Here is a 23,344-nt window from a genome sequence, read left to right as displayed (position 1 = left end):
TTAAAAAAAAAAAAAAAGATTCTATCCTGCAGAACAAGATGTCTCTTGCACTATGCTCAACAAAAGAGCATATCTTCCTGTGCATCGCTGATTGTCTCATGGTTTATTTCTGCATCTCAAACTAGATCACACTATTGAAGCTGGGCTGGAGGGTAGTCATACTGAGCAAAGGTAAAGCATGGGAAGCTCTTTCCTCTTCAAGAGCAAGATAAAATAAAATACTAATTAACTTCAGATTATTTTAAAAATAGTTCCTATTTTAAAAATGTGTCAGCAACCATTAAAACAATAAAAATAGTATGTATCATAATAAAATCAATTCAAAAGTACATGTGGTCAGCATGACCACTTAGATGATGAACCCCACCACATTCCAGGGGTTGGCCAAGGGTGCCCATCTGATGTATAATAATTCCAACCAGTGATATGAAGTGGAGATTCATGGGTGCTGCTGTTGGGAAAACACTTTCTTTAAAGAGCAAGGGCTTGATTCAGTCACAAAGCCTCTTGAACATTCTCCCTTTTCCCCTATCTCTATTTGGAATGGGGACATGATGCCTGAAGTTACAGCAGCCAGCCAGTGTTCTTGAGATGAGATTAGGGTTTCCAGGCGGGAATTTCTGCCCATTCTCAGGAATTTCTTCACTTTCCCATTCCCAAATCCTGAGATATAAACTGTTTTCTGTTCTCCACAATGAATCATTTCCACAAAGTGACGGCCAATACTACCAACCACTTGGGTTCAAAGAGCTGGTTTTCCCGATTTCCCGATCAAACTTTCTTGGGATTCGGGAATGGAAAACTGAAAAAAATTCCTGAGAATGGGCAGGAATTCAAGCCCAGAAACCCTAGCAATAAATAGGAAAAATGTCTAAGAGATACTTTGTGAGTAATACGTATATTTCCCATTGTGGGTATGACTGGATTCAAGGAGCTGATTTTCCTGATTTCCTGACCAAGTTTTCTCAGGATTTGGGAACTGGAAAGCGAAAAAAATTCCTGAGAACGGGCGGGAATTCCCACCTGGAAACCTTAATGAGAATCATGAGGAAAAGGCCAAGAGAATGTCAGATACACCAGCCCTGATGTCATCAAGGGCAAAATTAACACCAGAAGTTGCCTATTTCCAAATAAAGTCCATTTCTTTATACTACTTACACTTAGGCTTCTTCTCTCTTGTAACTAAATACATTTGTTGCTCACAAGCAGGGAGAAAGGGAAACTCAGTCAAAACAAAATAGTGAAATAAAAGAAAAATACAGAATAATAAAACATAAAATGTGATAGTATAAGTCTAAAAATATCAGCAGTCACAATAAGTGTAAAACCCTTAACTCACCTTTTAACATACAGATATTCTCGGAACTGACTTTTAAATAGTCCAGTTAATATTTGGTATTTATAAGGGACACAGTGAAAAATATATTCCAAAAAAATAAATAAATAAATAATGCAGAAGGATATTTGAAGCAAATGCTAGTCAAAGTAGAGCTATCATGGTCATGATGTTGATATTTAGTAGAATTTTCTTAAGAATCACTGATGTGAAAAAATTTACTCCTGATCCGAAGAAAAGTCTTCCAAGACAATAAAACAGTCTTGAGCTTCAAGGAATCTGACAACAGAGCCTTGTAACATATAATGCAAAAATAGGTAAAATTACAGGAAAATCTGACAATCCCATTACCATGGTGGAATTTTTAGCACAGTGCTCACAGAAACTGATAAATCACACAGATAAAAGTAAGTAAAGTATAGCAGACTTGATTAATACTCATAAAAAAATCTGTCTATATTTATCTATGCATCAACAACCAAGCACCCACCACATAACAACATTTTGGTCAACAGGAATCACGTATACATTAGTGAGCCCACAGGAGTATAATGAAGCTGAAAAATTCCTGTCACCTAGTGATGCCATCGCCATCTAATGCTGTAGCACAACACGTTACTCACGTGTCTGTGATGATGCCAGTGTAAACACACCTACTGCGCTGCCAGTGGTGTAGAAGCAGAGCACATACAATCATATACAGTACATCGTACTTGGTAATGATAATAAATGACTATGTACTTACTATACTATGCTTTTTATCATTATTTTAGAGTGTACTGTTTGTACTTATAAAACAAGTTTTCTGTAAAACAGTTTGCAGGGCTAGGCCAGCAGCAGCTTCATACATCTTGTGTTTACAGTGTTTGCATCATTTTCTCTTGTGCTTGATTTACACTCATGTTGTTTTGTACAGCAAAATGCTGTATAAGCTTGTAGCCAAGAGCAGCAGTTGGTACCATAGAGCCTAAGTGTATAGTAGGTTATATATACCACCTAGGTTTGCATAAGCGCACTCTGTGATGTTCACATAATGACAAAATCTCCTAAGGATGCATTTCTTAGAACATATCCCCATTGTTAAGTTTGTATGACTGTATCTGTCTATCTATCTATCTATCTATCTATCTATCTATCTATCTATCTATCTATCTATCTATCTATTCTCATCATTATCTCTCTCCTTCTCCCTCTCTCTTCATCACTCATCTATCTATATACCTATCTAGCCCCACACCAAATAGTGAATACATGTTTTTGGAAATACCACCAGTAGATACAAAATTATTCAAAGTTAGACCATAAATGAAGTACATTCTAAAGACTGTATGTCACACAGATGACATTCTATAATTTAATGCAGTAAAATTAGACATTGACAACAAAGTTCCCACTAAATGATTCATTTAGAAACTTCAAGAAATTCATGATTCAAAGCAGGAAAGCATATGATATTCACAAGTGCTCAAATAATGAAAGTGCTAAATGTAAAAACATTAAAATTTATGGCCTTAAGTGCATTTATTAGGAAAAATAAAGATTGGAAATAAAAGGGCTAAGTGCTCAGCTTGAGTATATAGATAAGTACAGCAAATAATAATAATAATAATAATAATAATAAAGAAAAGATACAATAAAGACAAAAAGAAAAATTCACAAATTAGTGAAAGAAAAAGTTGAGCTGACCCACAGAACTGTAAGCTGGGTATCTGAGAAGACAAGCCTCTGACAATGGTGAAGAAGACACACACTCACATGGTGGTGAATAAGAAAAAACACAAATAAGATTATGGAGAAAAGAGACATAACTCTAGATACAGGAGAGATTTAAAAGATGAGATGACAATAGCATGAACTTTGTGCTCAAAAGTCAGAAAACCAGAGGAAACATACACTCTTCTTGATTGAAACAGAAACTACCAAAATGGACTTGATTACAAATAAAAAGCTAGAACACCACAAGGCCACGTGGCATGGTGCTGAGAACATGACATCTGGGTGAGAACCCTGGCCCTGCCACTAACTCACTATGTGACCCCTGGCAGGTGGCCCGATCTTTCTGCTTCAGATTCTACACTTCAGTAGACTGTTGTTAGGAGAAAATGTTAAAATTAAGACACTGAACTAGCACTCAGAAGTTCTCCCCGACTTGTTCAAACAATGGAAAACAGAGACTGAAGGAAAACCACACATCTCTTTTTCGAACTGAAAAGTTTGATTCTCAAACCGAAAAGAAAACTATATTCTAACTTTTCTTATGAACATAGACACAAAAATCATGAACAAAACACTTACAAGCTACACCAGATTCACATGTGGACAAAAAAGGGGCCATACACTAAACCTGACAAGCTCAGGGGAGGTCGATATGGCAGGCCCTACAAACTCAGAAACTGAAATTAACCACACAAGATGGTCTGAACATAACAATTCCTAACTAAAAGCGGGTCATGGCTGGTAGTCACATCCTTAGCCGGTAGCTTCCCTGACAAATGTCAATCTTTACCTTAAGTGAGACTGTCGTCTTTTTGCATCTAGGATAACTGACTATTGGAATGTCAGAGTCCTCCCCTTTCTCCAGACCCTTCATGGCACAACCCACCTCACCAGAGCACCAGACCACAGAACCCCTTATTCTTATCTTGTTCCCCAAATACCATCTCCATGTGCTGTAATATTAACTAACTATCCTGTGCCCACCAATGTAAAAGAAGTGTGTGTCTCTCCATTTTACTTTTTAAAAATTATTATTATTAGTTTCAGGTGCACAAAACAAAGTAATAGTTAGACATTTATCATTTATATCCCTCACACTGTGTCAACTCCCCTCCCCCCATCCACTATCCCTCTGACATCGCATACAGCCATTACATTTCCACTGTCTCTATTCCTAGTGTTGTACTCTGCTTCTTGAAACCACATATATATATATATGTATACAAAATTGCAGTTGACATTCATTATTGTTCAGCTTCAGCTTCAGGTGTACAGTGCAGCGATCAGGCATCTACATCATCCCTGAGATGGTCTCCCTAATGAGACAAGTGTCCATCGGATACCCTACAAAATCTTTACAACATTATTGATTACATTCCCCAAATTAACTTTTGTAACCCTGTGGCAATCTTGTGGTTATTTACTGTGCTTTCTAATCCCCTCACCTTCCCCCTTATCCACCCCCCGCATCTAGCAACCCTCAGTTTTTCCTCTATGTCTCTGAAACTGTTTCTGATTAGTTCATTCAGTTATTCTTTTCTTTAGATTCCACATATAAGTGAGATCATATAGTATTTGTCTTTCTCTGTCTGACTTATTTCACTTAACATAATGTTCTCTAGGTCCATCCATGTTGTTCCAAATAGTAGGATTTCTCTCTTCTTTACGGCTGTGTAACACTCAATTGTATAAATGTACCACAGTTTTTTAATCCAGTCATCTACCGATGGGCATTTTGGTTGTTTCCATGTCTTAGCTATTGTGTATACTGCTGCAATAAACATAGGGATGCATAAATTTTTTTGAATTAGAGTTTTGGATTTCTCCGGATAGATACCTAGGAGTGGAATTGCTAGATCAGAAGGTAGTTCCATTTTCAGATTTTTGAGATACCTCCATACTGTTTTCCACAGTGGCTGCACCAGTCTGCAATCCCACCAACAGTGCACAAGGGTTCCCTTTTCTCCACATACTCGTCAGGACTTATTGTTTGTTGATTTATTGATGATAGCCATTTTGACTGTGGTGAGGTGGTATACTTTTGATCCAATCCCAGAGAATTCCCCACTCTGCTTTCTCCCACCTCCTTAATCTACCATTGATGGATTTTTGTGTAACCCTCCTTATGGCTCCTCCTTTGATTCTAATGTATAGAATAAGCTGCAAAACTGCCATTCTTAATCCATTTTCTGAATTTTCTGGAGCATTTTCTTAATCCATTGAAATTTTGCTTCCTGGAAATTGTCAGTTCGGTTCAAATAAACTCATTAAATCTCTACGGTTTTGAATGTTTTTTACATCGCCACACACATATACACACATATACAACCACACAACTCCACCCCCTTTCTTACAAAACATCAGCAGACTGCATGCACTTCATCTTGGGGACCCCTTCATAGCAGTACAAAGAGACACTAATTCCTATGCACCCCACCTCCCCCACTGTGGGGATGGTCCCAGTGTCTACCAGTCCCCTGTCCTGTGAGCGTGAGTGACTGACTGTTTTGAAGCATGCGATGTTTTGCTTTCCTTTTGCCCCAACTTTTTTTTTTGCTATACATTTATTTTTAAGTGCAGTTTGAAGGAAGGTAATTGTGAGTACTGGAAAGTTTTAAAAAACAAACAAACAAAAAACAGTGCAGATAATGACACAGAAAACAAAGAAAGAACGAGAGAAGTTTAACTGCTGAGCAAAAGGTGTGTGTGTGCGCGTGTGTGTGTGCTTCCAACGATAAAGAAAGATGGGCATTAGTTGAAACAGTGAAAACAGCTTTTATTCAGTAGCTACTGACAGGAGGGGAAAGAGCTGAACCCCATTCCGATTTGCACAGAGGTGACTGGCATTTTAAAGAGAGAATGAGGGAGTGGGGGAGGGGCAGCAGGGTCAGTGTAGAGTCAGGAGAAAACTCACAGAGGCTGGTCCTTGTGAATGCGATTAGGCCACTGTGCCTGCTTCTGGCAATTATCCAAGTAAGAATTTTTTAATTTTTTAATTTTTTTAGTTTTATAAGAGTTTATTTGAGCTAAAGTGACACATATGCTGGGAGCAACATCTCAAATGCTCCCCCAGTTAGGATTCTATCCCCCACAGAGACTGGGAGGCAGAGGCCATATCTTTCCTGATGATCACCTTTTAAAGGAATGGCTTCCAGGTCCCTGAGAAAGACACTCCAGAGCTGTAGGAGATGCAGCTACATCTCAAAGGGGAGGAGGAAGGATTCACAATTGTAAACTTCTCTGTAAGCTTTAAGAAAGGGGAGTCAGGGGCCTGTTCAGAGATGTTGTCCAGAATAAATGGTAAATCAAGTTCTTTTGACAGCCTTGTGCTTTTCCAGGCTGGGACTCAAAGCAGGGACTAGGTCATCCCAGGGGTGTGGCCTCAGGCTGCCAGAAGCCATACTGACATTTGATCAAGTCTCTGAAAGCAGTGATATGAATGGAGTGTTCCTGCTAAGAGTTTTCACAGTTCTCTCTGTGTGTGTGTGTGTGTGTGTGTGTTACACAGGCAATTGAAAAAAGAGAGAAAAAACAATATCATATTCTCCTTATGGCTATCTCGTTCTACTGTATAGATGATTGTCATGGGTGGTGTCAAGCGAGGTCTCTAGTTCCGCTCCCCTCATAAGAATGCAGGATATGGTGAGGCCAAAAAGGAACACCCACGGGCCCATAGATAGGGGAGTCATACCACTATAATTTCACTGGCGGGTGGGTTGGAGACACAGGAGGTAGGAGCCACACGCAACCTGCAACCTGCCGTCCACTTGTCTCTCCCAACCAACCCCACTTGCCAGCTGCAATCCGCTCTTGCTAGCTTAGCCACCATCTTCTTGCTAGCCCCCATTTTTCTGCTAGCGTAGCCATGGCAGTTATATTAGTGGCCAATGGCTCACTGGTTACAGCTGATGGCCAACTAGCCACAGCTGATGGCCATCCAATCACAGTTGATGGCCATTTACTACCTGAGCCAGCACCTTTCTATGTGAGGCCAAGAGCCTGGAAACTACATTTCTGGCTCTGTCCTCACAATAATATTAACAAATAATAAAAAAAAGTCCTGAATCATTTGCATTTTCTGCAAAATTGTTACATATCAGAAAAACAGTCAGGAGATATTGGAGACTCCATGCTCAGAAAACATACCCACTCTTAAGGCTATTTTTCGTCCTTTGCCAAGTACAAGAAATCTTCTGCACATTAAGTTTTATAGACATCAACATATATTTACCTTCAAGTTTCTAGCTATAACATATGTAATAAACTTGGATTTATTGCTCTATCATTCTATCTGAAAAAGTTGTCTGCAAGTCTTATGTTGGCATAAAATGTAGCATGATTTTTACCATTAGAAAAAAATTTAATTTATATACTTCACTTAAAGGCAGGACATCCAGGACTGAATTCAAGTCATTAAATGAAGAAGAGGTTGCTATGCTTTGGATCTCCTGTTGCATTTTCTGTTCTGTCTCATTGATTTATCTATTTGTGCCCAGCACCACACTGTTTTTTCGTTTGTTTGTCTTTTTGGGTTTTTTGTTTTGTTTTGTTTTTATAAATTTTATTGGGGAATATTGGGGGACAGTGTGTTTCTCCAGGGCCCATCAGCTCCAAGTCGTTGTCCTTCAGTCTAGTTGTGGAGGTCGCAGCTCAGCTCCAAGTCCAGTCTCCGTTTTCAATCTTAGTTGCAGGGGGCGCAGCCGGCCATCCCATGCAGGAGTTGAACCGGCAACCTTGTTAAGAGCTCAAGCTCAAACCAACTGAGCCATCTGGCTGCCCCTCCAGCAGCTCAGCAGCAGCTTTTCTTCAATCTTGCTGTGGAGGGCCCAGTTCACTGGCCCATGTGGGAATCAAACCAGCAAGCTTCTTGTTGAGAGCTCACGCTCTAACCAACTGAACCATCCGGCCACTCCACACTGTTTTAACAACAGAGTTTATTAAATGTTTTCATGTCTAGACATCTCTCCCCTACTTGTTCTTCTTATTCAAAGATTTCCTGATTATTTTATTTATTTGTTTTCTCGTGTGAACTTTATAATCAACTTGTCTAGCTTGAGAAAAAAGAAGTTGCTGGTATTGATAAGGTCTAACTGGAACTTTAAGCAAAGTAACCAGTCAGGAGGGTTTATGGGAGGAGCTAGGGCTCACGGACAGTCTCATACCCTATGTGATCACAGGAACTCTACACAGAAGAACCTTACAGGAAGAATTCTGTGTTTATACTAAAGCTCTGTAGTCCTAACTTCCCCTTCCCTTAACTTCTGTTTCCCTTCCATAAATACCCCATCCTGGCACGTGGCTTGCCATGTCTGCATGCAGTGGTTCGCAACCCTGTTGTCACACAGCAGCCTAGCCGACTGTCCCCCTGTGTCTTTCCGTGAGGAAAGAAGAGTCTGTGAGACTGTGCCTTTCTGGGACTTTGTTTTATCTTAATGTTTTACACCTTATATCTCTCTGTCTGGTCCCCAAAAGATGGTTTGCAGCCCATGACGAGTAAGATTCCCCATGGGGGGAACAACTCAAGCCAGGCGGAACCGAGTGGGGACCCCCAATGAGCTGCCTTGGAAGATCTGGGAAGGAGCCTTGCCTCCCTTTCCCCCTGTCTGGGAAAAGCCACTGCTGACTCTGGCTTTCCCCTCTCACCTGATTGCGAGAGAAGTCATGAGGGCAATAAAGATCAGCTCTCCACTTAGCTTAGCTCAACAGAACGGTTACAACGTGAGAGATTTGTCCCCAGGGAGGTGCATTCCTCACTTAAGTCATCATAGGACTTTCTGCTCTGGCTGCTTGGGGACAGAAATAATTGGTTTAATTCACCTTTGTGACATGATGGATGAGTCTCACAGACCGTGTAAAAAAACAATACCACTTCCCTACTTCCTTGTATGATTATCAATAAAGGCCACCATTTGGCCCGATTCAGGGCTCCAGTCTCTTGGTGGACTGCGAGACCCCCTGGCCTTCTGAGATTTAACTGTATTAAGTCTCTGTTTCTTTCTTTCTTAATACTTAACCCAACGCCATCCCTTCTCGTCCCCTCACTGCCCGTATTACACTGGATGCGACACAACTCTTTCTTTTTCCTTAATGAATCCTTTTGGTGACAAAATACCTAGTCAGTATTATTTTTCAGTTGACAATTTAGGCACCTGTCTGGGATTCCAGAGAAGAACAACGCTGACAGCATCAGGGCAGCTGGCACGTCACACAGAACTACTCTGGCTCGCGGCTTTCTCTGTGATTCGGAAGCTTAAGGTAAGTCTTCTCCTGGAATTGAGCTTCTGCTTCATGCATTTTGAAGCTCTCTGGGCTTTATTCATGAGTTTTTTAGTGGTGTGTTGTTGTTGTTGTTGTTGTTTAAAAGGCCTTGCTTGTTTGTCTATCTGTCTGTTGTCTGTGAGGACTCAGTTTTCCATGTTAGCCTGCTTTATTCTGAATCCTTCGATAAAAAGCAAGTCCTTCGATAAAAAGCTTGCTTTCACTAAAGATCCCTTTAAGGACAGAAGTTATTTATACTGAAATTTGTCAGCTTGGCCCAGTATTGTGCGTCTCATTGAGAGAAGTGCCATTCAGCTCAGCCTATAACTGGACTCTCCTGAGGTCTGTTATTTTCCTAGAACTAGTTTTACAGCCTTCAGCCTGGTCCTCTCTGATCAGACTGTTCTAGAGTGAGGCTGGCTGGTGTCTGACATGTACATTACTTGAGCTGTTGCAATTTGTCTTGGGCCCTTTTGCTTAGAGAAAATTCTCTGAAAAAATCAGATCTCAGGTATCTAAATATTTTAAGATCGTCCCTCCTCCACCAAGAACCCCAGCCAAATAGATGGCTAAAAGCTGAGGGCATGAACGCAGAGACCCCCATACCAAGACATATCATAATTAAAATTCCAAAGGTTAAAGACCAAGAGACAATCATAAAAGAAGCAAGAGAAAAGCAGTTACCTACAAAGGAGCTCCCATAAGACTGTCACCTGATTTCTCAACAGAAACATTGCAGGCCAGAAGGGATTGGCTCAAAATATTCAAAGTGATGAAAAGCAAGGACCTGCAACCAAGATTACTCTACCCAGCAAAGATATAATTTAGAATTGAAGGACAGATAAAGAGCGTTGCAGACAAGAAAAGGCTGAAGGAATTCCTCACCATCACCGAACCAGTATTTTAAGAAATGTCAAAAGGACTCCAAGAAGAAAGAGAAGAAAGAGGAAGAGGAGGAGGAGGAGGAGGAAGAGGAGGAGAAGAAGAATAAAAAATATGAATAATAAAATGGCAATAGCTACGTATCTATCAATTACTGTAAATGTAAATGGATTAAATGCTCCAATCAAAAAACATGCAGTAGCTGAATGGATAAGAAAACAACACCCCTACATATGCTGCCTACAAGAGACTCACTTCCTATCAAAAGACACACACAGACTGAAAGCAAAGGGATGGAAAAGGATATTTCATGAAAATGGCAATGAAAAATAAAAAGCTGATGTAGCAATTCTTATATTAGACAAAATTGACTTTAAAACAAAGGCTATAACAAGAGACAGAGAAGGACCCCATAATACCACCTATGAGTTTTTATTCAAAGAAACCCAAAACAGTAACTCAAAAGACATATGTATCCACATGTTCACTGCAGCATTATTTACAATGGCCAAGATATGGAAGCAGCCTAAGTGTCTGTAGCTAGATGAATGGATAAAGAAGAAGTGGTGTGCTATATAATGGAATTTTACTCAGCCATGAAAAAAAATGAAATCTTGCCATTTGCCACAGCATGGATAGACCTAGAGGGTATTATGCTAAGTGAAATAAGTCAGATAGAGAAAAACAAATGCCGTATAATTTTACTTATATGTGGAATCTAAAAAAAAAAAAAAAAAGGAACAGACAAGACAGAAACAAACTCATAGACATACAGAACATTTTGATGGTTGTCAGATGGGAGGAAGTTGGGGGACAGGGTGCAAAAGGTGAAGGGATTAAGAAGTACAAATTGGCAGATACAAAATGGCTATGGGGATGTATAGTACAACATAGGGAATATGGTAATAAGTATGGTGTCATATGGGTAATATATTTATCAGGGAGATTACTTTGTAAGTTATATAAATGTCTAATCATTATGTTGTAAGTGTGAAGCTAATATGTTGTATGTCAACTATAATTGAAAAATAAAAATTATTAAAATTAAAACCAGAAATGAAATAAATAAAGAATGTAAAATATTTCAGTTTTACACTGATTCTATATTGAAATGACATTTTTTTAATAATATAGGTAAATAAAATGTTATTAAAATTAAAAAAGACTTACTATAAAGCTACAGCCATAAGACAGCATGGTATTAATGAAAGAATAGACCAATAGAGCAATGGAACAGAATAGAGAGCCCAGAAATAGACTCACATAAATACAGTCAACTGATCTTTGACAAAGAGCAAAGGCAACACAACGGAGCAGAGACTTTTCAGCAAATGGTGCTGCCACAACTGGACGACATCCACATGCAAAAAAGTGAATCTAAACACAGATCTTACACCCTTTAAAAAATTAACTCCATAAGCCATGTCTTCAGTGGAAAATATTAAAAATGTCAAGATTAAAAAAAATTAACTCCAAGTGGAACATAGACCTAAATGTAAAATGCAAAACTATAAAACTCCAAGAAGATAACACAGGAGATTAAGTTTAAATGATGTCTTGTAGACACAACACCAAAGGCACAATCCATAAAAGAAATAACCAATAAGCTGGACTTTAATAAAACTTTAAAATTCTGCTCTGTGAAAGGCAATGTCAAGAGAATGAGAAGACAAGACACACACTGGGAGAAAAATATTTGCAAAAGACACATCTGACAAAAGATTGTTATCCAAAATGTACAAAGAATGCTTAAAACTCAACAGCAAAAAGCAAACCACCTAATTAAAAATGTGACAGAGACCGTAACAGACACGTCACCAGAGAAGATATACAGATGGTAAATACGCGTATGAAAAGATGCTCCACCTCATATGTCATCAGGAAATGCACGTGCAAACAGCAATGAGATACCACTACCAATTAGAATGGCCAAAATCCAAAACACTGACAACACCAAATGCTGGTGAGGACATGGAGCAACAGGAACTCTTAGTCTTTCTGGTGAGAATGTACTTCGGAAGACAGTTTGGTGGTTTCTTACAAAAGTAAACATCCTCTTGCCGTATGATCCAGCAATGGTGTTCCTTATTATTTACACAAATAACTTGAAAACTATGTCCACACAAGAGCCTGTGTACAGATATTTATAGCAGCTTATTCATAACTGCCAAAACTTGGAAGCAACCAGGATGTTCTTTAGTAGGTGAATGGATAAATAAACTGTAGTACTTCCAAACAGTGGAATATTATTCAGCTCTAAAAAGAAATGAGCTATCAAGCCATGAAAAGACATGGAGGAACCTTAAATGCATATTATTAAGTGAAAGAAGCCAACCCGAAAAGGCTACATACTGTATCATTCCAACTATATGGTATTCTGGAAAAGGCAAAACTATGGAAACAGGAAAATGATCAGTGATTGCCGGGGATTGGGGTAGAGAATAGGGTTAAATAGGCAGAGCACAAAGATATTTAGGGCAGTGAAAATACTCTGTATGATACTATAAAGGTGGATACATGTTGTCATACATTTGTCCAAACCATAGAATGCACAACCCCAAGAGTGAACCCTAATGTAAACTCTGGCCTTTGAGAGATTATAATGTGTCAGTGTAGGTTCATCAGGTGCAACAAACGTACCACTCTGGTGAGGGGTGTTGATTGTGGGAGAGGCTGGGCCTGTGTGGGTGCAGGGGGCATACAGGAAATCTCTCTACCTTGCTTTTAGTTTTGTTGTAAAGTAAATTGCTCAAAAAAAAAAAAAAATTCTTAAAAAAAAAAAATCCCCAAACCAAAACCAACCAAAATAAAACAAATGAACAAATAAAAATTATTGGGTGGGAGATGAGGGTAAGGGGGATCAAATATATGGTGATGGAAGGAGAACTGACTCTGGGTGGTGAACACACAATGGGATTTATAGATGATGTAATACAGAATTGTACACCTGAAATCTATGTAATTTTACTAACAATTGTCACCCCAATAAATTTAAAAAATATATTTAAAAAAATTATTAATCCAGGTTGTTGTGTTAGTATTTCATTTTTAATGATTGCATAGTATTCCACTGTATACACACAGTACTGTGTACGGTTATATGTGTTTGTTTGTCCTTCTACTATTGAGGGATATCTGGGTTGTTTATAGTTTTTAATGATTATAAATAAAAGGGCTATAAACATTCTCCTGAGGTGTGTGTAAGTGAATTCCCAATTCACTTGGGTGAATATCGATCAGTGCCATTGATGAACCGTGCGGCAAGTCCATGTTTAAGTTTAGAAGAAAATACAAACTGTCTTACTAAGTGGCTTTACAAGTTTCATTCTCATCAGCCATGAATGAGAGTCCCTGGTGCTCTGTATCCTTGCTAGTATTTCTTATTGTCACTTAACATTTTTTAAACTATGTTAATCGTGTAGTGGTATCTCATTGTGGCTTTAGTTTGTATTTCCCTAATGAAGGATGATATTAAGCAGCTTTCCGTATGATTATTTGCCACCCATATAGTGTTTGGGGTGAAGAGATATGTCTCTCACTTACTTTCTAAATTAAGATTTTTTGTTTTCCTTTGTTAAGCTTTAGTTTTCTTTATTTATTTTGGTTATAAGTCCTTTATCATATGTGTGACTTCCAAACATTTCTTCAAATGGCTGGTCTCTCTTTCTCTTACCAGTGTGTTTTGTGGAGTAAAAGTTTTTAATTTTGATAATGTCTAATATGTGATTTTTTTTAATGGATTGGGCTTTTGGTGTATTATCTAAAAACTTACCACCAAACCTGAGGTCAGATTTTCTCCTTACTGTTCTTTTAGAAGTTTTATGGCTTTGCATGTCACCTGTAGTACCTGTGATCCATTTTGAGTTAATCCTTTATGTGATATAAGATACCATTTAGATTTACTTTATTTTTTATTTTTTGCATATAGATGTACAATTGTACCAGGACAATTTGTTAATAAGACTATCCCTTCATCATTGGATTACCTGTGCACCTACATTCAAAATCAGCTCATGGTATTTGCATACGTCTGTTTCTGGTCACTTCATTCTGTTGTATTGATCTATGTTTCTACCCTTTGGCCAATTCCACACTGTCTTTTGTGTGGAAAGTCTTGGAATAGCATCCTATAATTTTTGAAAGATACGTTTTCATTATCATTCAGTTGAAATATTTCTAATTTCCAGTGTTATCTTCTCTGATCCATGGGTTATTTAGATTTTGTTTTTTAAATTTCTAAATATTGGTTTTATTCTCCTGATATCTTGTTACTTATTTATAATAAAATTTTGTCTAAAATGCATATGATTTCAATCTTTTGACATTTACTATTACTTGTTTTATGTCTCAACATATGATCATAGTGCATGTACAAAAGCACTTTAAAAATATATATATATATAATATATATATACTACATACATATATCTATATTATATACATATACATATATCTGGTGTGGCTAGGTCGGTGTAGTGTTCTGTAATGTCAATTAGATTGAGGTGGTGGGTAGTGCTGTTTATTTATACTTTAAGGAAACTATAAGCAAAAAAAAGAGCCTTCCTTGCCCCACCCCCATTCCCACCCCCCACATATTTATGATTTCCACTGCTATGCATTCCCCCCTGAAGACTTAAGTTCCTATCTGGTATTTCTTTTACCAGAGGAAATCTCTTTAATGTCTTTGTTGTTGTTGTTATTGTTGTCTGTTTGAAACAAGCTTTCTGAGTTTTATTTTACCTGAAAATATTTATTTTTTTTTTTTATAAAGAATATTTTTACCAGTGTAGAATTCAGATTTTAACAGGTTATTTTCTTACAGCACTTTAAAAAAAATGTTGTTTCATTGTCTTCTGGTGTCCATTGTTTCTGAAGATACATTACAGGCATATTTACTAGTCATCCTTATAATTCTTCTTATGTATGTAGTGTGTCTTTTTTCTCTTGTTGGTCTAAAGATTTTGTGTTTATCTTTGTTTTTTGTCAGATTTCATTGGTGTGGTTTTATTTGTGTATATCCTGCTTGGAGTTCCCCAAGTTTCTTGAGTCTATAAATTCATGGCTTTTACCAAATTTTGGAAACTTTTGGGCCTACCTCTCTGCATGTCTTTATTTGTCCTGTTCTCTCTTTCCTTTCCTTCTGGGATTCCAGTTGCACATATGTGTGATTGTTTGGATATCATCCCACAAATCTCTGAGAATCTGTCACAGGTGACCTCAGAAGAACGCTACAAAATAGCTTTTCCTTTTGTCTTTTACACTTGAGGACACCGGGCACATAGAGGTTCAGTGACCTGTCCAAGTTTAACAATTAAGTGACAAATGAAAATTTAAAACTAATCCTTTTATTATAAACCAGTATGTTAAGTTAAAATCCATTCAGCCATATTGATATTAAATGGACACATAAATAAATAATTGGGGGCAAAGAGAAAAGGGAAAGTTGTTCTTTACTGTGGAATGCCAGCTAATAAATGGAAAAGAATAGAGTTTGAAAAATCACTATTTTGCAACCATAGTAATAATTGATACAGACAGGAATCATCAAGGATTGCTAAAACCAGTGAGTGAAAGTTTGTTGAAGAATAAGATAGTTACATAGTTTCAAAGTATCTCCCCTCAAGTTCCTTGTCAATTATAATAGAAAACAGTAACTTTGTAGTGAAAATACCTGGCAAATACTGCTTTACCTAAGTGATCAAAATTAACATCACCCGGCGCAGCCGGGCCCGCTCCTCCTGCACTCCACCAGTGTCCGGCCGCGGGCCGGCCTTAGTGACTGGGGGCAGCGGGCCCGGGGCCGCGGGCGTGGGGCGGGCGCGGGCGCGGGCGCGGGCTGCCTTCGTCGGGCTCCGAGCTCGCCCGGAGCGAGCGGCCGCCCGCGAGCCGCCACCGAGCCTTCTCGCCCGCTCCCGCCGGTGCGAGGTGATGCTGACCATCAGTGAAGCAGAAGGCCCCCCAGGAGGAAGTGGGGGCCATGGGTCCGGTTCCCTTTCGCAGCCAGATGCAGATTCACATTTTGAACAGTTGATGGTCTCCATGCTGGAGGAGAGGGACCGTCTTCTTGACACGCTGAGAGAGACTCAAGAAACGCTGGCATTAACCCAGGGGAAATTACACGAGGTTGGTCATGAAAGAGATTCCTTGCAGAGGCAGCTCAACACTGCACTTCCACAGGAGTTCGCAGCACTTACTAAAGAACTCAATGTATGCCGGGAACAGCTCCTTGAAAGGGAAGAAGAAATTGCTGAACTGAAAGCAGAAAGAAACAACACCAGGCTGCTGCTAGAACATTTGGAATGCCTCGTGTCCAGGCACGAGCGGTCTCTCAGGATGACAGTGGTGAAGAGGCAGGCGCAGTCCCCAGCGGGCGTGTCCAGCGAGGTGGAAGTACTGAAAGCTCTCAAGTCGTTATTCGAGCACCACAAAGCTCTGGATGAGAAGGTGAGAGAGCAGTTATGAGTAGCACTTGAAAGGTGTAGTTTGTTAGAAGAAGAATTAGGTGCCACACACAAAGAGCTCATGATTCTTAAAGAACAGAATAATCAGAAAAAAACACTGACAGATGGGGTGCTGGACATAAACCATGAACAAGAAAACACGCCGAGCACGAATGGAAAAAGATCTTCGGATGGTTCGTTAAGCCACGAGGAAGACCTCGCCAAAGTCATCGAGCTACAGGAGGTCATTGATAAGCAGTCACGGGAGCAGAGCCAGATGAAGGAGCGTCTGGCCGCCCTCTCCGGTCGTGTGACCGAGCTGGAAGAAGACCTGGACACCGCGAGGAAAGACCTCATCAAATCTGAGGAAGTGAACACAAAACTGCAGCGAGATGTTCGTGAAGCCATGGCCCAGAAGGAAGACATGGAGGAGAGAATCACTACCCTTGAGAAATGCTACCTCGCAGCACAGCGTGAAGCCACCTCTGTGCACGACCTTAATGATAAACTTGAAAATGAAATTGTTAATAAATACTCCATGTATCGACAGACTGAGGATAAAAACCGGCAGCTACAAGAACGGCTGGAGCTGGCGGAGCAGAAGTTGCAGCAGACTCTGCGGAAAGCGGAGACACTCCCTGAGGTGGAGGCTGAGCTGGCCCAGAGGGTGGCGGCGCTCTCCAAGGCGGAGGAGAGACATGGCAACACTGAGGAGAGGCTACGCCAAATGGAGGCGCAGCTGGAGGAAAAGAATCAGGAACCGCAGCGGGCAAGGCAGAGAGAAAAAATGAATGAAGAACACAATAAACGGTTGTCAGACACTGTTGGCAAGCTTCTTTCAGAATCTAACGAGAGGCTTCAGCTTCACCTTAAGGAGAGGATGGCTGCCCTAGAAGATAAGAATTCTCTATTACGGAGAAGTTGAAAATGCAAAAAAGCAGTTAGAAGAAACTCAACATGATAAGGATCAGCTCGTACTAAACATCGAAGCTTTGAGGGCTGAGCTGGACCAGATGAGGCTAAGAGGTGCTTCCCTTCATCACGGCCGACCCCACCTGGGCAGTGTCCCGGGTTTCAGGTTCCCCGTGGCCGACGGTCCCACAGATTCCTACAGCAGCAGTGCCGTGTTACGGCGCCCCCAGAAAGGCCGCCTGGCAGCGCTGCGAGATGAACCCTCCAAGGTACAGACTCTGAATGAGCAGGATTGGGGACGGGCCCAGCAAGCCAGTGTCCTGGCAAACGTGGCACAAGCATTTGAGAGTGATGTCGACGTGTCTGATGGCGAGGATGACCGGGACACTCTCTTCAGCTCAGCTGCTCTGTTGTCCCCCAGTGGGCAGGCCGATGCCCAGACGCTGGCCGTGATGCTTCAGGAGCAGCTGGACGCCATCAGCAAAGAGATCAGGTTGATACAAGAAGAAAAGGAGAGCACCGAGCAGCGGGCCGAGGAGATTGAGAGTCATGTCGGCAGCGGAAGCTTAGACAATCTTGGTCGTTTTAGATCAATGAGCTCCATTCCCCCGTACCCTGCTTCCTCGCTCGCTGGCTCCTCCCCTCCTAAGCGGGCGGTCCACCCCACGAAGGATCCCACATAGCCCAGCCCGGGAAGTGGACAGACTAGGTATCATGCTCTATTGCCAGCTTCCCGAGAAGAGGTACGAGATGACAAGACAACGATCAAATGTGAAACCTCTCCCCCGCCCTCCCCAAGGTCCCTTCGGTTGGACAGGCTGCACAAAGGGGCTCTGCACACGGTCAGCCACGAGGACGTCAGGGACGTCAGAAACTCACAGGCTCCCAGGATGGCCCGGTGAGCAACCCCAGCAGCAGTAACAGCAGCCAGGACTCGCTGCACAAAGCCCCCAAAAAGAAGGGCATCAAGTCCTCCATCGGCCGCTTGTTTGGCAAGAAAGAAAAGGGCCGCCCTGGGCTCGGCGGCAAGGAGGCGCTGGGACAAGCTGGTGTGTCAGAGACAGAAAACTCATCTCAAGATGCCTTGGGACTCAGCAAATTGGGAGGACAGGCTGAAAAAAATCGTAAACTTCAAAAAAAGCACGAGTTGCTTGAGGAAGCCCGGAGGCAAGGTTTACCTTTTGCACAATGGGATGGGCCCGCTGTTGTCGTCTGGCTGGAGCTCTGGGTTGGGTGCCAGCCTGGTACGTGGCCGCCTGCCGAGCCAACGTGAAAAGCGGGGCCATCATGTCGGCCCTGTCAGACACGGAGGTCCAGTGGGAGATCGGCATCAGCAACCCCTTGCATAGGCTGAAGCTGCGGCTGGCCATTCAGGAAATCATGTCCCTCACCAGCCCGTCAGCCCCTCCCACGTCCAGAGCGGTACGTGTCCGTCCCAATAGTCGATTCTTTGGAAGAAGGAAAATGCCTTTACAGGAAGCATTGTCTGTTTATGTTGCTTCTCAACACATCCACTGTCCAAATTAAAATTGTAGCATTCAAAACATTAAAAAAAAAAAAATTAACATCACCCACAATGGGCCAAACTGACCTCATGTCCCTCCTGATGTGATGTTCAGAGAAGGATACAGCATCACAGCTGCAACATTGCTGCCAAAAATGCACAACTTGAATCGAACCATAAAGAGCATTGAACAAACACAAGTTGAAGGACTTCCTATAAAATAAATGGCTAGTCATCTACAAAAATACCAAAGTCATTAAAGAGAAACAAAACATGAGAAATGGTTCCAAATTGAAGAAGACTAAAGATACATGACAAGTGAATCCAATGCATGTTCCTAGATTGGGTAGGTACTGAACTGGAAAAAAAAAAAAAAAAAGAAAAAGCTATGAATGGGCTGGCCCGGTGGCTCAGGCGGTTGGAGCGCCATGCTCCTAACTCTGAAGGCTGCCGGTTCGATTCGCACATGGGTCAGTGGGTTCTCAACCACAAGGTTGTCAGGTCAACTCCTCAAGGTGGGCTGTGCCCCCTGCAACTAACAACGGCAACTGGATGTGGAGCTGAGCTGCACCCTCCACAACTAAGATTGAAAGGACAACAACTTGACTTGGAAAAAAGTTCTGGAAGTACACACTGTTCCCCAATAAAGTCCTCTTCCCCTTCCCCAATAAAATCTTTAAAAAAAAAAAAAAGAATTTAATTAAAAAAGTACCTATGAATAATATTATTATGACAATTGGAAGAATTTAGATAGGGACAGTAGTATTGAGTCAATGTTAATTTTCCTGGTTTTGATTATTGTGCTCTCATTATAAAAGAAAATATCCTTGTTCTTAGGAAACAGACTGATGTATTGAGGAGTAAAAGGGCAGTGATACCTGCAATTTACTCTCAAATAATTATATATACAGCATATGTGGCAAAACGTCTGGGAAAGGGTAGTTAGGATTCTTTGGTACTTTACCTGCAAGTTTTCTCTAAGTTTGAAATTATTTCAAAGTAAAACACTGTTTAAACATGTTACTTTGACTTCAAGATGACATCATACTGTATTTAGTGTAGTCTTTAATAGTCAAATGTTGATGGTTATTTCTCCATGAATATTTTGACCTCTTTCTTGAATCATTTGTTTTAAGTGTTCAGGCATTAGGATATCCTTGCTATCATTCCCTTCTATTTGAAGGCTTTGTAGAAAGACTCTCGGTTTAAGAAAGAAATCTAGGGTTCTAGCATTTGGTGAAAAAAAATCTCAGTGTAAGTTATACCACAACACTGGGCAGCAAGTTAAGAGGAATAAGCAAACAGGGAGAAACACCTTTATTTTTCTTTCTCTTAGAAGATGTCCCCCTTCCTGCTGCTCTTTGCATGTCCCTGGGCCTGAGGGACGGACGGCTCCCCTGCACTATGAGAGGAAAGTGATGGTGTGAAAATATCTTCCTTTATCACCTCCCCACCTTCAGCTTCTTTTGTGGCCCATTCTCCCTCCCCAACCCCTGGCCCAGGACCTCCAACCTCAGGCATCATCTAGCTTCACCGAGAGCTGGCTGCTGAGTGGGAAGTGAGCCCTTCCTAGCACTGGAGGGCAGAAGAGAGAGGCCGGAGCCTGGGGCTGAGGGAGAAGGTGCAGCAGGAATGAAGGCGTTAGAGCTGAAGGACTTCTGAATGAGAGTGAGGTGTAAGGATCAGAGAGTGACTGAGGACATTCCCGCATCTCCCTTTAGAGGGAAATGGAGGGGCCTCAGACACAGGGACAGAGAGCATGGGAGGGTCTGGATGAGATCCACCCTCACCCTCACCCCTGTGCTCTGATGACACCTCACCCCAGGTCACACTCAGGGCCCCTTCCGGCCGAGGTGCTCCATCAGGCAGGTGTGTCTCAGCTCCTCTCTGGGGAGGACCCTCACAGCTGTCCATCATGGATGTGTCCCCAACCCCCAGGTTAGGTCCCCCTGAGAGCTGAGTCCAGGCTCAGCACCTTCCCTTCCTGCAGCCAGGTGAGAGGGTTGATGGCAGGTGAGAAGCACAGTATGGCAGACAGCGTGTGATTGCCCTCGGGTCCTCTTGTTGGGTCACCACAACCCTGGGGGACACTGGATTGGAGAAAGAAAGAGCTCAGGGCAGGATGGGGGCTGGACTCACCTCAGGACCTTCCCTTCTTTCCCAGTTTCCTCCACGCCAAGAAACCCCAGGCCGTGACTTAGTGACAGGATACAGAAACCCAGCTCCCCACCCCCTCCCAGGAAGTGGTGGCTTTAGGCACCTCCATTCCATCTGCATGGTTAGTGCCGGCCCAGTGTGAGCCCAGGTACGTGAGAGGGCGGTTCTGGACCGCTCTTCCCCCAGTTAACCGCATGGCCCAGCCCCTCACCTCTTTCAAGACTTGCTGAAATGTTACCTACCTGAGCACCCCATTTCAAATTGTCATTCATTCCCCTAAACCACCCCTCCCCCGCCTCCTTCTATTTTTTCTCTATATCTTGTATCGCTTTCCAACCTATCATATTATCAACTGAAACTGGAGACCTGAATTCTTTCAGATCTGTATCTGGGATTGAAAGGACAAGGGTCACTTTCCCTGTGTATGGTTTGGGGGTCCTGATTCTGTGTATGCTTGTGGGTTCCTTGCCGACTGGCCCAGGCCCGGCAGCCCTGCTGCCAGCAACCTCAGTTCTGCCACCAGCCGCGAACCGCAGACAGGAAGCACTAAGTTCACCGCTGAGCTGCTCGTAGCACGGACGGTCTTCAGATCCCAAGATAAGTCCTGCAAGGGACCCTCCAGGAACATGGCCTCCTTGGCTGCCCGCAGCCGGGCCATCTCACCGCCCACAGCACCACTCTCTGGGCCTGGCCAGGCAGCTCCAGCTTCATCAGCGAGGAGAAGGAGGCGGTCCATTTAGCTGAGGGCTGAGAGCGCAGGCCGCCCAGCGCTGGACCCCGACTGGGCTGTGAGGGCATGACCCAGGGAGTGGGTCCCTCAACATCCAGGACTGGGCCCTTAGGACCTGCCATTCGCTCTCCCTCCCCAGCACCCCAGAAATTCCTTTGCGCCTGTCTACTAAGGTCTGTTTTCACTCACAGTTCACTTCTGGCACCACATGGGTGGGTTTTTCCACACCACGCAATTCTCCATTTCTCTGTGGACACCAACTGGATGTCCTACAATTCAATTTGGTTCTGACACCAACTACCAGGAGTTAGTGCAGACCCCACAGGTGAGGGGCTCACTCAGTCCCATAGACTGCCTTCCCCCCACATCAGATGGGAGTCACCAGTACTGGGTCCTTAGGCTACCCACACTTCTGATTTAGCTACAGATCATGGGTTTCCATGACAACCGTCTCCAGGTTGGATAACTTGCTAGGATGGCTCACAGAACTCAAAGGCACTGTGGGGACAGAGTCCCAGAGAGCAGTTTCTAGGCTCTCAGCCTCCCATGGGGAGGTGCTGGCTCGGGTAGTGGATGACCATCAGCTGTGATTGGTTGGCCATCAGCTGTAACCGGTTAGCCAATTGCCTACTGATATAGCTGCGGGGCTGCTTTGATTGGTTGGTTCATTGGCAGGCAGAGAAGTGAATGGCTGACTGCGGATCCTGTGGCTACTACTGCGTGTGTCTCGTCCGACCGCCAGAGAGAATATAGTGGTATGACTCCCTACCTATGGCTCCGCGGGTGTTCCTTTTTGGTCTCACCATATCTTGCGTTCTTATGTGGGGAGTGGGACCAGAGGCCCTGCAGGCCACCCTGCACGACAGGTACTTCAATACTACTGACTGTTTCATTATAAAGGATACAGCCCAGGAACAAGGAAACAGAAGGCATGCGTAGGGCGGGGAAGGGGGTGGCTTAGAGCTTCCGTGGTGTCTCCTGGCGCACACTCCTCCCAGCACCTCCATGCCTCACTAACCCAGAAGCCTCTGAGTCCCACTGTTTAGGGTTTTATGGACCCTCCGTTACATAGGTATGATTGATTAAATCATTGGCCAGGGGTGATCAACTCAATCCCAGCCCCTGTCCCCTCCCTGGAGGTTGGAGGGGGGCTGAAAGTTCCAACCCTCTAATCACATAGTTCCTCTGACAACAAACCCATATTCAGAAGCTCTCTAGGGACCCAGCCTCCAGTCATCTCATTAGGACACCAGTGGGCCACTTTTGTCACTCCAGGGATTCCAAGGGTCTTAGAAGCTCTTGTGTCAGGAATCAGGCACTCAGACCAAATATTATAACCAAAGATGTGCCTATCATCCCTGTCACTCAGGAAATTACAAGGGTTTTAAGAGCTCTGTGCCAGGAATCAG

At 42.5% G+C, this 23,344-nt stretch overlaps 1 long non-coding RNA gene and 1 pseudogene across 2 annotated transcripts in view; both read left to right on the top strand.

Annotated features, from left to right (window-relative positions):
- LOC109440036 (patr class I histocompatibility antigen, A-126 alpha chain) overlaps positions 1-23,344 on the top strand; it is a 221,823-nt gene that overhangs the window by 105,003 nt on the left and 93,476 nt on the right. The window lies entirely within an intron of this gene.
- Positions 1,689-19,071, top strand: LOC109439594 (liprin-alpha-1; annotated as a pseudogene).

Source organism: Rhinolophus sinicus, linkage group LG05, assembly GCF_036562045.2.
Source record: "Rhinolophus sinicus isolate RSC01 linkage group LG05, ASM3656204v1, whole genome shotgun sequence".
Taxonomy (NCBI): Eukaryota; Metazoa; Chordata; class Mammalia; order Chiroptera; family Rhinolophidae; genus Rhinolophus; species Rhinolophus sinicus.
The sequence above is the reverse complement of the archived record's forward strand: the minus strand, read 5'-3'. Positions and strand labels throughout refer to the sequence as shown.